Genomic DNA, 15,666 nt, shown 5'->3' with positions numbered 1-15,666 from the left:
TTAAGGGAGGATATTAGCGAAGGGAATGAGGATGTCGAGTCCATATGGGTTGAAATTCATGGAGGGAAAAATGGTAACAAAATTCTCATTGGGGTCTGTTACAAACCCCCAAATATAACAGAAAGCATGGAAAGTCTACTTCTAAAGCAGATAGATGAAGCTGCAACCCATAATGAGGTCCTGGTTATGGGGGACTTTAACTACCCGGATATTAACTGGGAAACAGAAACCTGTGAAACCCATAAAGGCAACAGGTTTCTGCTAATAACCAAGAAAAATTATCTTTCACAATTGGTGCAGAATCCAACCAGAGGAGCAGCACTTTTAGACCTAATACTATCTAATAGACCTGACAGAATAACAAATCTGCAGGTGGTTGGGCATTTAGGAAATAGCGACCACAATATTGTGCAGTTTCACCTGTCTTTCACTAGGGGGACTTGTCAGGGAGTCACAAAAACATTGAACTTTAGGAAGGCAAAGTTTGAACAGCTTAGAGATGCCCTTAATCTGGTAGACTGGGACAATATCCTCAGAAATGAGAATACAGATAATAAATGGGAAATGTTTAAGAACATCCTAAATAGGCAGTGTAAGCGGTTTATACCTTGTGGGAATAAAAGGACTAGAAATAGGAAAAACCCAATGTGGCTAAACAAAGAAGTAAGACAGGCAATTAACAGTAAAAAGAAAGCATTTGCACTACTAAAGCAGGATGGCACCATTGAAGCTCTAAAAAACTATAGGGAGAAAAATACTTTATCTAAAAAACTAATTAAAGCTGCCAAAAAGGAAACAGAGAAGCACATTGCTAAGGAGAGTAAAACTAATCCCAAACTGTTCTTCAACTATATCAATAGTAAAAGAATAAAAACTGAAAATGTAGGCCCCTTAAAAAATAGTGAGGAAAGAATGGTTGTAGATGACGAGGAAAAAGCTAACATATTAAACACCTTCTTCTCCACGGTATTCACGGTGGAAAATGAAATGCTAGGTGAAATCCCAAGAAACAATGAAAACCCTATATTAAGGGTCACCAATCTAACCCAAGAAGAGGTGCGAAACCGGCTAAATAAGATTAAAATAGATAAATCTCCGGGTCCGGATGGCATACACCCACGAGTACTAAGAGAACTAAGTAATGTAATAGATAAACCATTATTTCTTATTTTTAGTGACTCTATAGCGACAGGGTCTGTTCCGCAGGACTGGCGCATAGCAAATGTGGTGCCAATATTCAAAAAGGGCTCTAAAAGTGAACCTGGAAATTATAGGCCAGTAAGTCTAACCTCTATTGTTGGTAAAATATTTGAAGGGTTTCTGAGGGATGTTATTCTGGATTATCTCAATGAGAATAACTGTTTAACTCCATATCAGCATGGGTTTATGAGAAATCGCTCCTGTCAAACCAATCTAATCAGTTTTTATGAAGAGGTAAGCTATAGACTGGACCACGGTGAGTCATTGGACGTGGTATATCTCGATTTTTCCAAAGCGTTTGATACCGTGCCGCACAAGAGGTTGGTACACAAAATGAGAATGCTTGGTCTGGGGGAAAATGTGTGTAAATGGGTTAGTAACTGGCTTAGTGATAGAAAGCAGAGGGTGGTTATAAATGGTATAGTCTCTAACTGGGTCGCTGTGACCAGTGGGGTACCGCAGGGGTCAGTATTGGGACCTGTTCTCTTCAACATATTCATTAATGATCTGGTAGAAGGTTTACACAGTAAAATATCGATATTTGCAGATGATACAAAACTATGTAAAGCAGTTAATACAAGAGAAGATAGTATTCTGCTACAGATGGATCTGGATAAGTTGGAAACTTGGGCTGAAAGGTGGCAGATGAGGTTTAACAATGATAAATGTAAGGTTATACACATGGGAAGAGGGAATCAATATCACCATTACACACTGAACGGGAAACCACTGGGTAAATCTGACAGGGAGAAGGACTTGGGGATCCTAGTTAATGATAAACTTACCTGGAGCAGCCAGTGCCAGGCAGCATCTGCCAAGGCAAACAGGATCATGGGGTGCATTAAAAGAGGTCTGGATACACATGATGAGAGCATTATACTGCCTCTGTACAAATCCCTAGTTAGACCGCACATGGAGTACTGTGTCCAGTTTTGGGCACCGGTGCTCAGGAAGGATATAATGGAACTAGAGAGAGTACAAAGGAGGGCAACAAAATTAATAAAGGGGATGGGAGAACTACAATACCCAGATAGATTAGCGAAATTAGGATTATTTAGTCTAGAAAAAAGATGACTGAGGGGCGATCTAATAACCATGTATAAGTATATAAGGGGACAATACAAATATCTCGCTGAGGATCTGTTTATACCAAGGAAGGTGACGGGCACAAGGGGGCATTCTTTGCGTCTGGAGGAGAGAAGGTTTTTCCACCAACATAGAAGAGGATTCTTTACTGTTAGGGCAGTGAGAATCTGGAATTGCTTGCCTGAGGAGGTGGTGATGGCGAACTCAGTCGAGGGGTTCAAGAGAGGCCTGGATGTCTTCCTGGAGCAGAACAATATTGTATCATACAATTATTAGGTTCTGTAGAAGGACGTAGATCTGGGTATTTATTATGATGGAATATAGGCTGAACTGGATGGACAAATGTCTTTTTTCGGCCTTACTAACTATGTTACTATGTTACTATGTTACTATGTATATTATGCACTTTACAGTTTGGGGCACATAGCTCCTATCTATGCATAATGCCCTAGGCAATGTGTACACTATATTTGGTTCTTACGTTGAGGAAACAGTATTTAGTAATGTGAGCCTCTCGTAGATGAGCAAATGTATTCGAGTGAAATTGAACTCTACTCGAATTTGACAAAAATTAATTTTCGACAGAATGAGTATTCTTTTTAATTACCTTTCACTTGGATTCAGCAAAGAGGTTAAGACAATATACTTTTACTCACCTTACATTACCACTCTCTTCTCTGGTTGATCTGTTCTTACCACAACCCATCCACCTCATTACATCTTTTGATTGATGCTGCTCAAGCTGAAATCCCTGGGCCACTCACGCAAACCCAGGATTATTCTGTGCATGTGGACGGTTGGGATGTCATGACACTATGACCTTCTGGGCACATACACAGAACCTTCTGGAGGAGTTCAGCGCAAGCGACAGCAATCAGAAGATGCAGTGAGAATGGGATGGATGACGGTGAGAAGTGGGGGGGCCAGATTAATGAGTGGTAAGATGAGTATAATTTTTTTGGCATTATAAGGGACTTTAAATTCACAGAGAATATCTCTGTCAATCAAATTTCCTTGGAAATTCCTTGGAAACAGGATAATTTGTATTTTGCTTGATCTGCTCATCTTTAGTTGTCAAGAAAGCGGTCCAAAAAAGTTGAAAGAGATCTGAAGGTCATGTAATAATGAAAGTGTAACTGTTGAAAGTGTAAGTATAACTATTAATTTTTCTTCTTGTAGTTTAGTGGTATGAGGTGAGTGTCGGGCAATAAAATGTATCAAAGGCGCTCAGACTCTCAGATCATTATGCTGCATATCAATTAAGAATGTCTTGATACGTGACCCAAACTCTGTACTGACTAAGAAGGAACATGGTAAGTTTGCATAAAACTGACTTAGAAAACACCCTTTCAATTATTTTTCTTATTCATTTTATTATTTTCTGTAATTTTCATAAGAATTGCTTTCCAATAAAGGCAAATCAATGAGAAAGAAGCAGAAAAATGTGCAAATATGCGTACCCTTTTTTCAGCCATTCCAAGCCAACACACATACTGCATGATCCTCAAGCATGTGGTTTCATAATGTTTATGATCTTTTCTTGGTGTCTACCCTCATAGTCATCAGGGCATGTAAATACTGAGGTTGACCTTTGCTGTGTTTAAATGGTCAGAGAGAGCATGGGATTCACCATGTTTCTGGTGGATATATCAGACTATGAACTGTCTGACAGTGGTTTCTAATCTTGGAAGGAAAGACATGTATTTTCACTATCAATGCCCAAACTTTTGTTTTTACAATTCTAGTTCATCACAGTGTTCTGCAAGATATTTATGCCTCTCTTATCACTTGTAGTGAATGAAAGACTTCAGCATTACAAGATAAGTTATAATGAATCTCCTATTCAGATATTCTCTGTATATAGACAAAGAACAAAAAATGAACAACAAAAGATAACTCAAAAAGCTGATTTTCATTTTGTTAAACAAACTATTTCCTGTACCACTCATCCAAACTATTCTGCTCATGATAAGTACTTCTGGCCTTCAGCTTGGATTAAAAAAATGCAAAGGGGAAGAATAATAAAAAAAAATCTTTAGATGACACTCGAGATCAACAGAATAAAGATATACAATAGGTGCTACGGCAAGATATGATTCAGTATCGCAGCTGAAATTCATCAAAAGATAAATGACAAAAATACAATGGGGATGGGGATATATATGCTAGAGATGCGCAGAGGATCGAGTTCAAGATGATTTTCCTGAAATTCATGGTTTCACTCAAAGTCAAAGATTTTGAGATTCGATTTGAGGTTTGCAAAAAAAAATGTGCCCTGCACTATTTCCCCCACTGTTGAAGCATCGGAGAGTGGTCTTATATAGTCTCGTGTGGTAATACGAGCCTCCCCATAATGCTCTGCAGTTATAGCATCTTATGAAATATCACACCTTGTACAGTGGTGGTCAATACCTAGGTCATCACAGTTCAGAGGTTCCCAGCGGTGCACAGTTTATATGGCAGAGTCAACTTCCAACTCCATAGTCATTGGGTAAATTTCTCTCTTGTAGAATGTAAGGGCTTATAGTCAACAGAATTCTTTCTATCTCACAGAATATAAGCTCTTTTGATCAGCAGAATTCTTTCTCATCTGTAGAGTGTAAGTTATTTTGACCAGAAGGATTCTCTCTCTCTTATAGAGTATAAGCACTTTGGGTTAATGAGATTCCTTCTCTTTCTCTCCTTTTCTCAGTAATGAAACCTGCACCAGGGGGAGCTGGTGAGGGAAGAGAGGTTAAACACTAAGCGAAGTAACACAGAGCTCAGGCACAGGTGTCATAGGTAATGAGAGAAGTCAGACAAGCCAAAATAATACACAGAGATATCAGCACTGTACACAGGGGCAGTCAGGAGAATAGTCAGAGACACGCAAGGAATCAGAGCCTACCAGGAACATGGTAACCAAAACGTGAGACGTAAGACAAAGTCGGGGAACAAGCCAAAGTCAGAACCCACATGACCAGTCTCAAAAGAGGAAAGATGAAAATAAACTCCGGACTGGACCATGACATTCTCCATATGTATTTTCTGAGCATTTAGAAGCTTTGCAGTATTGACATTAGTGCAAATTTATTTGCCGTAAATCAAAATATTGGAGAATTTTTTACGATGTCAGGGAATTTGAAATACTTTCTGAATACTCTTTGATGTGGATTTTGAAATGTGTGAACGTACCCTAAGAGGTTCAACTTATTGATTCCCCAAAGATATTACATTTATCTTCTTTCCAATGATTAGGTGAAATTTTCTTCAACCTCATGTTTTTTTAATAAGTTGATTGTTCTACATTGCTGACACTGAAGAAGTAGTTAGCGGTTTCTTCTTAAAAGGTTTCCTTTTATTCAATTTATTTGTGCTAAAATTTAACATGTTTCTGTTACATTATGGGACCTTAATCTGATAGCAATATATTTCACTTTTGCTATCTTCATGTTATGCTTCACAGCATCTTTAGAGTTTTTATATTTGTCAGCAGCTTATGTCTCGTATGTAAAAACCAGCATTCACAAACTAAAAATGTTTTGGACCTTGAAAACTATCGTAAGTATTATACACCGAGTATTGTTTTCATATGGCATTAGAAAATCAGATGCAACAGTATATCTGAATGTAGGAAAGTCATTCTAATCCCTTAGCTGCTGAGTAAGATACATCATAACATCATTTGTACACTTGGTATGTAAATAAACAACCTTGAAAAAGAATAAGGCAAAATATTATTAAGGAAATTAGACTATGGTTTTTACTTTATGTGATGCATAGTAAAATTCTGGAGCATTCTGTTTCATTCTACCATAAATTTAGATGAGACTTTCTTGCTGTTCGCCAAATTTAGTAGTGGTTCCTACTCTTATTATAAAACCGTGTAGTCTAAATTTCTGCAACCTATTAGTTGGTTTACTTCATGGCAGAACTTGCTCAAAAATTTGGGAACATTTATTTTTGTGACAAAAGGTGTTGGAAGTTAGGTCAAGTCATTATTAGTTGGTCTACACCACCTTTTGATGAAATCAGACACAAAATGTCCCTAGAATATATAATAAACTATGGTGATAGTCATGAACGACAGATTTTTAGCGATACAAAAATAATGCAAAAATCTTGGCACATTTAGCTTGATAATTAAACCCCAATTTGTGCAAAAAATTCCTACAAATCATAAATAAGTCTGAAAGTGAATGAACTATTAAGAAACAAAATATTAGTGCATTAGGCTTCCCATGCTCCCTGTATTGGCTGCTGTGATGCAAATTTTTCAAGCTTCTGCAGTAATTTACAGATCTTCAGTTAGTGTCCATCCTTCTCTTTTTTGAGTTTGGTTAAAGGGTTGTTCCATGATCGGGACAACCCATTCTCATTCAATGTTTCAAAATTTTAAAATAATAACACTTATACTCACCTCTGGTTCCGATGTCATCTGGCGGTTTTGGCACTGCCTCTCCTGATAACAGTCAAAGTGTGACATCACACGAATCCTGCGACCAATCACTAGCTGCTTCACTCTCCCCGCCTTCGGACAAGTCACTTACAGCTGGAGGAAGTGAGTGCTGCTGCTCTCTCTCTTCCTCCGGATGTAAGTGATTTGTTCAAAGGAGGTGACAGTGAAAGGTTTAAGTGACATGTCACCATGATTCAATTGCTCGAAGAGATGGTGCCAACACCACCAGAATGGCACTGACTTATAGTAAAATTGTTGATATTTTAAAAGGGGAAACATAAGGATTGAGAATGGATGGTGAATGGTCCTGGATAGTGGACAACACATTTAAGAACTGGATATATTGTAATATATATTTTAATAATCACTTATTTTATTGAACAGTAAATGATATGAATAGCAAGGAATGCTATGTAAATGTTACACTAGATGAAAATTTGAGCAAAGCTGAAAAACTGTTTAAAATATAAAATTAAACCAGATTACCAGATAACATGTGCTTTTAATACCAGACATGTCCACACCAATGTAGGTTACTGAACTGAGACAAAAGTATAAGAAAAGCAGATAAAAAGAGGTATAATGAAAAGAACAATCAGAGACAATTTGTTGGAAGGAGAGAAATCAAGGGGGGCAGGATGAAAAATATCTTAGGATGGGTGTAAAGGGGAGTGAGTTCTTTTTGATAGCAAGTCCAGAGCTTTCTTTGTCCAAGGTAACTGAGTTTTGAGGAAGCATGGAGGTGTATGGGACCCCCAGCTACAAAGCTCTTTAGTGTGATGCATCAAATGTATTTATTACATTATTGGTGGAGCACAGCTGAAAATCAATGGTCGGAGAGACTATCATGTGCAACAAATGATAGTTGGAGTCCTTGTTTCTAGCAATGGAAATCATTGAAACAACATTTGCTTTAATAAATCAGCAAATGTCAACCATCTCCCTAGGTAAATTGCTTTGCAGTAAGAATAGACTCTGGGAGAGCGAGACCTCTTTATGATTTTGGTTGGGTGATAACCTTTTATAATAGTCTTTCCTTTTTGCATTTTCAAATACTTTGAGAGATAAGGTTTTTACCATAGAGAAAAAGTAAGTAGGTAGATCAGTAGGTAACATATTTAAGGTATATAGTATTTTAGGAAGGATATAGGATTTTAAGTTTTTTCTACCCATCCATGACAAAAAGGGGAGATAATAGGCTTTTAAGAGGGTTTGGATTTCTTCAATCAAGGGTGAGCAATTGTTTTGATACAAATCCTTTGGGTTGTCATTAATTTTGACCCTTACGTCCATGTTAACATATTATCATAGTATGCTAGCACAGGGATGCAAACAGGAATTTCAGGACCCCCAGGGTGGCAACATTTTCCAGCCCCATTGAAACCCTGCTGAGACTCCACTCCAGCTCAGCCTCTACCCCTCGAACCTTCCACTGTCCAACCACCTACTCTTGAAGAAACTCCACTTCTGAAACACGTCCTCACCAATCACACATTAACAGTTCCCATCAAACACAATATCACATACATGGCCATCAACTTTTGTTTTCGCCAAAAGATTTTTTAAGACGCCACCTCGACAAGGTAGACTCTTTTGGCAGGGCCCTACTCTACTCTAACCTAGTAAACATTTGTTAAAATTAGGGTTGAGCGAAACGGGTCGTTCATTTTCAAAAGTCGCCGACTTTTGGCAAAGTCGGGTTTCATGAAACCCGATCCGACCCCTGTGCGGGGTCGGCCATGCGGTACGCGACTTTCGCGCCAAAGTCGCGTTTCAATGACGCGAAAAGCGCCATTTCTCAGCCAATGAAGGTAAACGCAGAGTGTGGGCAGCGTGATGACATAGGTCCTGGTCCCCACCATCTTAGAGAAGGGCATTGCAGTGATTGGCTTGCTGTCTGCGGCGTCACAGGGGCTATAAAGGGGAGTTCCCGCCGACCGCCATGTTACTGCTGCTGATCTGAGCTTAGGGAGAGGTTGCTGCCGCTTCGTCAGAAGCAGGGATAGCGTTAGGCAGGGTCCATTAACCACCAAACCGCTTGTGCTGTAGCGATTTCCACTGCCCAACACCACCTTCGGTGTGCAGGGACAGTGGAAGCTACATTTTTTTTTTTCCCCTCAGCGCTGTAGCTCATTGGGCTGCCCTAGAAGGCTCCCTGATAGCTGCATTGCTGTGTGTACGCCGCTGTGCAAACCAACTGCTTTTTTCAAAGCACAAATCCTCTTGTTCCTTCCTTTCTGCACAGCTATCTTTTTTGTTTGTACACACTTTTTATTTAATTTGTGCATCAGTCCACTCCTTATTGCTGCCTGCCATACCTGGCTGAGATTACTGCAGGGAGATAGTAATTGAAGGACACTCCCTGTTTTTTTTTTTTTTTGTGGGAGATTAAGATTGACATTTCTGCTAGAGTGCCATCCCTGTCTGTGTCATCTCTCACTCAGTAGGCCATAGAAAGCCTATTTATTTTTTTGCTTGATTTGGGTTATAAAATCTACCTGAAAAAATCACTACATCAATCAGTGGGAGAAAAATATTGGCCTCAGGGCTTGTGTGCCACTCTTGACTCCTGTGTGCATCATCACTCACTCAGTGGGCCATAGAAAGCCTATTTATTTTTTTGCTTGATTTTGGTTCTAAAATCTACCTGAAAAAATCACTACATCAATCAGTGGGAGAAAAATATTGGCCTCAGGGCTTGTGTGCCACTCCTGACTCCTGTGTGCATCATCACTCACTCAGTGGGCCATAGAAAGCCCATTTTTTTTTTTTTTGCTTTATTTGGGTTCTAAATTCTACCTGAAAAAATCAATAAATCAATCAGTGGGAGATTAATATTGGCCTTTGGGCTTGTGTGCCAGTCCTAAGCGTGCCATCTCTCTCTCTCAGATAGTGGGCCATAGAAAGCTTATTTTTTTTTTTTTATTGGGTTTATAAATTTTCCCTGGAACCAAAAAAAAAAAAGTGGGAGATTAATATTGGCCTCTGGGCTTGTGTGCCAGTCCTGAGCGTGCCATCTCTCTCACAAATAGTGGGCCATAGAAAGCCTATTTATTTTTTTGCTTGATTTGGGTTCTAAAATGTACCTGAAAAATCACTACATCAATCAGTGGGAGAAAAATATTGGCCTCAGGGCTTGTGTGCCACTCCTGACTCCTGTGTGCATCATCACTCACTCAGTGGGCCATAGAAAGCCCATTTTTTTTTTTTGCTTTATTTGGGTTCTAAATTCTACCTGAAAAAATCAATAAATCAATCAGTGGGAGATTAATATTGGCCTTTGGGCTTGTGTGCCAGTCCTAAGCGTGCCATCTCTCTCTCTCAGATAGTGGGCCATAGAAAGCCTATTTATTTATTTTTTTTTTATTGGGTTTATAAATTTTCCCTGGAAATAAAAAAAAAGTGGGAGATTAATATTGGCCTCTGGGCTTGTGTGCCAGTCCTGAGCGTGCCATCTCTCTCACAAATAGTGGGCCATAGAAAGCCTATTTATTTATTTTTTTTTGGTTTTATAAATTCTCCCTTAAAAAAAAAAGGGAGATTAATATTGGCCTTTGGGCTTGTGTGCCAGTCCTAAGCGTGCCATCTCTCTCTGTCTCTCAGATAGTGGGCCATAGAAAGCCTATTTATTATTTTTTTTATTGGGTTTATAAATTTTCCCTGGAACAAAAAAAAAAAGTGGGAGATAAATATTGGCCTCTGGGCTTGTGTGCCACTCCTGACTCCTGTGTGCATCATCTCTCACTCAGTGGGCCATAGAAAGCCTTTTTTTGTTTTATTTGTTTTCTAAATTCTCCCTGAAAAAATCATTTTATTTTATTTGGTTTCTAAATTCTTCCTGAAAAAATCATTTTATTCTATTTTTTTTTTCCTAAAGTCTCCCTGAAAAAAAAACAAAAAAAAACAAATCAGTGGGAGATTAATATTGCCCTTTCTGCTTGTGTGCCAGTCTTGACTCCTGGGTGTGCCATCTCTCTCTCGCTCTCCAATTGTGGGCCATAGAAAGCCTATTATTTTTTTAGCTTGATTTGGGTTCCAAAATCTACCTGAAAAAATCACTACATCAATCAGTGGGAGATAAATATTGGCCTCTGGGCTTGTGTGCCACTCCTGACTCCTGTGTGCGTCCTCTCTCACTCAGTGGGCCATAGAAAGCCTTTTTTTGTTTTATTTGTTTTCTAAATTCTCCCTGAAAAAATCATTTTATTTTATTTGGTTTCTAAATTCTTCCTGAAAAAATCATTTTATTCTATTATTTTTTTTTCCTAAAGTCTCCCTGAAAAAAAAAAAAAAACAGTGGGAGATTAATATTGCCCTTTCTGCTTGTGTGCCAGTCTTGACTCCTGGGTGTGCCATCTCTCTTTCTCTCTCCAATTGTGGGCCATAGAAAGCCTATTATTTTTTTAGCTTGATTTGGGTTCCAAAATCTACCTGAAAAAATCACTACATCAATCAGTGGGAGATAAATATTGGCCTCTGGGCTTGTGTGCCACTCCTGACTCCTGTGTGCGTCATCTCTCACTCAGTGGGCCATAGAAAGCCTTTTTTTGTTTTATTTGTTTTCTAAATTCTCCCTGAAAAAATCATTTTATTTTATTTGGTTTCTAAATTCTTCCTGAAAAAATCATTTTATTCTATTTTTTTTTTCCTAAAGTCTCCCTGAAAAAAAAAAAAAAACAGTGGGAGATTAATATTGCCCTTTCTGCTTGTGTGCCAGTCTTGACTCCTGGGTGTGCCATCTCTCTCTCTCTCTCTCTCTCTCTCCAATTGTGGGCCATAGAAAGCCTATTATTTTTTTTAGCTTGATTTGGGTTCCAAAATCTACCTGAAAAAATCACTACATCAATCAGTGGGAGATAAATATTGGCCTCTGGGCTTGTGTGCCACTCCTGACTCCTGTGTGCGTCATCTCTCACTCAGTGGGCCATAGAAAGGCTTTTTTTGTTTTATTTGTTTTCTAAATTCTCCCTGAAAAAATCATTTTATTTTATTTGGTTTCTAAATTCTTCCTGAAAAAATCATTTTATTCTATTTTTTTTTCCTAAAGTCTCCCTGAAAAAAAAAAAAAAACAGTGGGAGATTAATATTGCCCTTTCTGCTTGTGTGCCAGTCTTGACTCCTGGGTGTGCCATCTCTCTCTCTCTCTCCAATTGTGGGCCATAGAAAGCCTATTATTTTTTTTAGCTTGATTTGGGTTCCAAAATCTACCTGAAAAAATCACTACATCAATCAGTGGGAGATAAATATTGGCCTCTGGGCTTGTGTGCCACTCCTGACTCCTGTGTGCGTCATCTCTCACTCAGTGGGCCATAGAAAGGCTTTTTTTGTTTTATTTGTTTTCTAAATTCTCCCTGAAAAAATCATTTTATTTTATTTGGTTTCTAAATTCTTCCTGAAAAAATCATTTTATTCTATTTTTTTTTCCTAAAGTCTCCCTTAAAAAAAAAAAATCAAATCAGTGGGAGATTAATATTTACATTTGTGCTTCAGTAACAGTCCTGCGTGTGTGGCATCTCTCTCATTTGTTGCCACCAACAACAGAGTGTGTAACATTGTGCCTGATTTTCGTTGTGGTCTCACTCACCTGTAAAGGGGTAGCTAAATCATACTGAAGTTATAGCTCACCGTGTAATTTGTGTGACAGCAACAAATACCGTTAGTTTGTTTACGTTTTTAAAACAATGAGGAAGTATGGTGGAAGAGGTCGTGGCCGGGGGCGTTCATTGTCAGCTGGTAATGAGGGTAGTGGTAGTGGTGGAGCATCAGCTGGTCGTGGGAAAAAAAATATTGCACCTAAGTCTGGAGCTGTGGAGCCAGGTTCGTCGTCAGGCTACACAAGGCCTCGAACGCTCCCTTTTATGGGAGTAGGAAAACCGCTTTTAAAGCCGGAGCAGCAAGAGCAAGTTTTGGCTTATCTTGCTGACTCAGCCTCTAGCTCTTTTGCCTCCTCTCGTGAAACTGGTAAATGTCAAAGCAGCGCGTCGTTAGTGGATGTTCACGGTCAGGGACAAGTCGCTTCCTTGTCCTCTTCAGCAAAAACAACAACAGAGAAGAATGCAGCAGGCGACACAACGGGTTACTCCATGGAGCTCTTTACACATACCGTCCCTGGCTTAGAAAGTGAAGCAGTTAACAGTCCATGCCCATTACAAGTTGAATCTGACATGGAGTGCACTGATGCACAGCCACAGCCAGACTACTATGCTGTAGTTCCATCTGCCGGGTTCCATCTGCCGGGCCCGTATCTTGCCCAAAACGCATGGCAAATCCAAAACCTGTTGGAGGACAGCGTGGCCATCCGGTTAAAGCTCAGTCTGCAATGCCTGAAAAGGTATCCGATGCTAGAAAGAGTGCAGTCTGGCATTTTTTTAAACAACATCCAATTGATCAGCGCAAAGTCATCTGTCAAAAATGTTCAACTACCTTAAGCAGAGGACAGAATCTGAAAAGTCTCAATACAAGTTGCATGCATAGACATTTAACCACCATGCATTTGCAAGCCTGGACTAACTACCAAACGTCCCTTAAGGTTGTAGCACCCTCGGCCAATGAAGCTAGTCAGCAACGCAACATCCCTTCCGGCAGTGTAGGGCCACCATTTTCCGCACCACCTGCAGTATCTGTGCAGGTTTCTTTGCCAGGCCAAAGCAGTCAGGGTCAGGGAATCACCAGTTTCGTAGTAGGAAACACTGCATCTAGGGCACCGGCGGCAACAATACCATCTCCCACCGTCTCTCAGTCTGCCATGTCCACCGGCACCCCCGCTAGTTCCACGATCTCCAGCTCTCCAGTCCAGCTCACCCTACATGAGACTATGGTTAGAAAAAGGAAGTACTTAGCCTCGCATCCACGTACACAGGGTTTGAACGCACACATAGCTAGACTAATCTCGTTAGAGATGATGCCCTACCGGTTAGTTGAAAGCGAAGCTTTCAAAGCCCTGATGGACTACGCTGTACCACGCTACGAGCTACCCAGTCGACACTTTTTTTCCAGAAAAGCCATCCCAGCCCTCCACCAGCATGTTAAAGAGCGCATCGTCCATGCACTCAGGCAATCTGTGAGCACAAAGGTGCACCTGACAACAGATGCATGGACCAGTAGGCATGGCCAGGGACGTTACGTGTCCATCACGGCACACTGGGTAAATGTGGTGGATGCAGGGTCCACAGGGGACAGCAAGTTTGGGACAGTTCTGCCTAGCCCACGGTCTAGGAAACAATTGGCTGTAGCCGTTCGCACCCCCTCCTCCTCCTCTTCGTCCTCCTGCAGAAGCGAGAGCTCGTCCACAGACCGCAGTCGCACAACCACTCCATCCGCAGCTGCCACTGTTGCACACCAGGTCTCCCATTATGGGGCAGCTACTGGCAAACGTCAGCAGGCTGTATTGGCTATGAAGTGTTTGGGCGACAACAGACACACCGCGGAAGTTCTGTCCGAGTTCTTGCAGAAAGAAACGCAGTCGTGGCTGGGCACTGTAGATCTTGAGGCAGGCAAGGTAGTGAGTGATAACGGAAGGAATTTCATGGCTGCCATCTCCCTTTCCCAACTGAAACACATTCCTTGCCTGGCTCACACCTTAAACCTGGTGGTGCAGTGCTTTCTGAAAAGTTATCCGGGGTTATCCGACCTGCTCCTCAAAGTGCGTGGACTTTGCTCACATATCCGCCGTTCGCCCGTACACTCCAGCCGTATGCAGACCTATCAGCGTTCTTTGAACATTCCCCAGCATCGCCTAATCATAGACGTTGCAACAAGGTGGAACTCAACACTGCACATGCTTCAGAGACTGTGTGAACAGAGGCGGGCTGTTATGTTTTTGTGGGAGGATACACATACACGGGCAGGCAGTAGGATGGCAGACATGGAGTTGTCAGGTGTGCAGTGGTCGAAGATTCAAGACATGTGTCAAGTCCTTCAGTGTTTTGAGGAATGCACACGGCTGGTTAGTGCAGACAACGCCATAATAAGCATGAGCATCCCCCTAATGCGTCTGCTGATGCAAAGTTTGACGCACATAAAGGATCAGGCGTCTGCAGCTGAGGAAGAGGAAAGCCTTGATGACAGTCAGCCATTGTCTGGCCAGGGCAGTGTACAGGACGAGGTAGCGGGCGAAGAGGAGGAGGAGGACGAGGAGGATGATGGGGATGATTATATTTTTAATGAGGAAGCTTTTCCGGGGCCACTGGAAATTGGTGGCGCGGCAAGGCCGGGTTCTGGTTTTTTGAGGGACACAAGTGACGTGGATTTGCCTGAAACTGCCCCTCAACCAAGCACAACCGCAGATTTGAGAACTGGAACTTTGGCCCACATGGCGGATTATGCCTTACATATCCTCAAAAGGGACACACGCATAACTAAAATGATGAATGATGACGATTACTGGTTGGCCTGCCTCCTTGATCCTCGCTATAAAGGCAAATTGCAAAATATAATGTCACATGAGAACTTGGAACTAATATTAGCAACCAATCAACTCTTGTTGACCGTTTGCTTCTGGCATTCCCTGCACACAGCGCCCGTGATCGTTCTCACACGAGCTGCAGGGGCCAGCAGACCAGAGGAGTTAGAGGGGCAGAAATCAGAAGTGGCGTTGGCCAGAGGGGTTTTCTGACCAGGTTGTGGAGTGATTTTGCTATGACCGCAGACAGGACAGGTACTGCAGCATCAATTCAAAGTGACAGGAGACAACATTTGTCCAGTATGGTTACAAACTATTTTTCATCCCTTATCGACGTTCTCCCTCAACCGTCATTCCCATTTGATTACTGGGCATCAAAGTTGGACACCTGGCCAGAATTGGCAGAATGTGCATTGCAGGAGCTTGCTTGCCCGGCAGCTAGTGTCCTATCAGAAAGAGTATTCAGTGCTGCAGGTTCAATACTAACAGAAAAAAGGACTCGTCTGGCTACCCAAAATGTAGATGATCTAACCTTCATTAA

General features: G+C 41.0%; 1 protein-coding gene across 3 annotated transcripts in view; it reads left to right on the top strand.

The window, feature by feature from the left end:
* The window catches only part of ROBO1 (roundabout guidance receptor 1), a 1,753,811-nt gene that overhangs the window by 301,924 nt on the left and 1,436,221 nt on the right, over nt 1-15,666 (top strand). The gene's annotated exons all lie outside the window — the stretch shown is intronic.

Source organism: Ranitomeya imitator, chromosome 3 (genome assembly GCF_032444005.1).
Source record: "Ranitomeya imitator isolate aRanImi1 chromosome 3, aRanImi1.pri, whole genome shotgun sequence".
NCBI lineage: Eukaryota > Metazoa > Chordata > Amphibia > Anura > Dendrobatidae > Ranitomeya > Ranitomeya imitator.
Note: the sequence above shows the minus strand (reverse complement) of the source record. Positions and strands in the feature narration are given on the sequence as shown.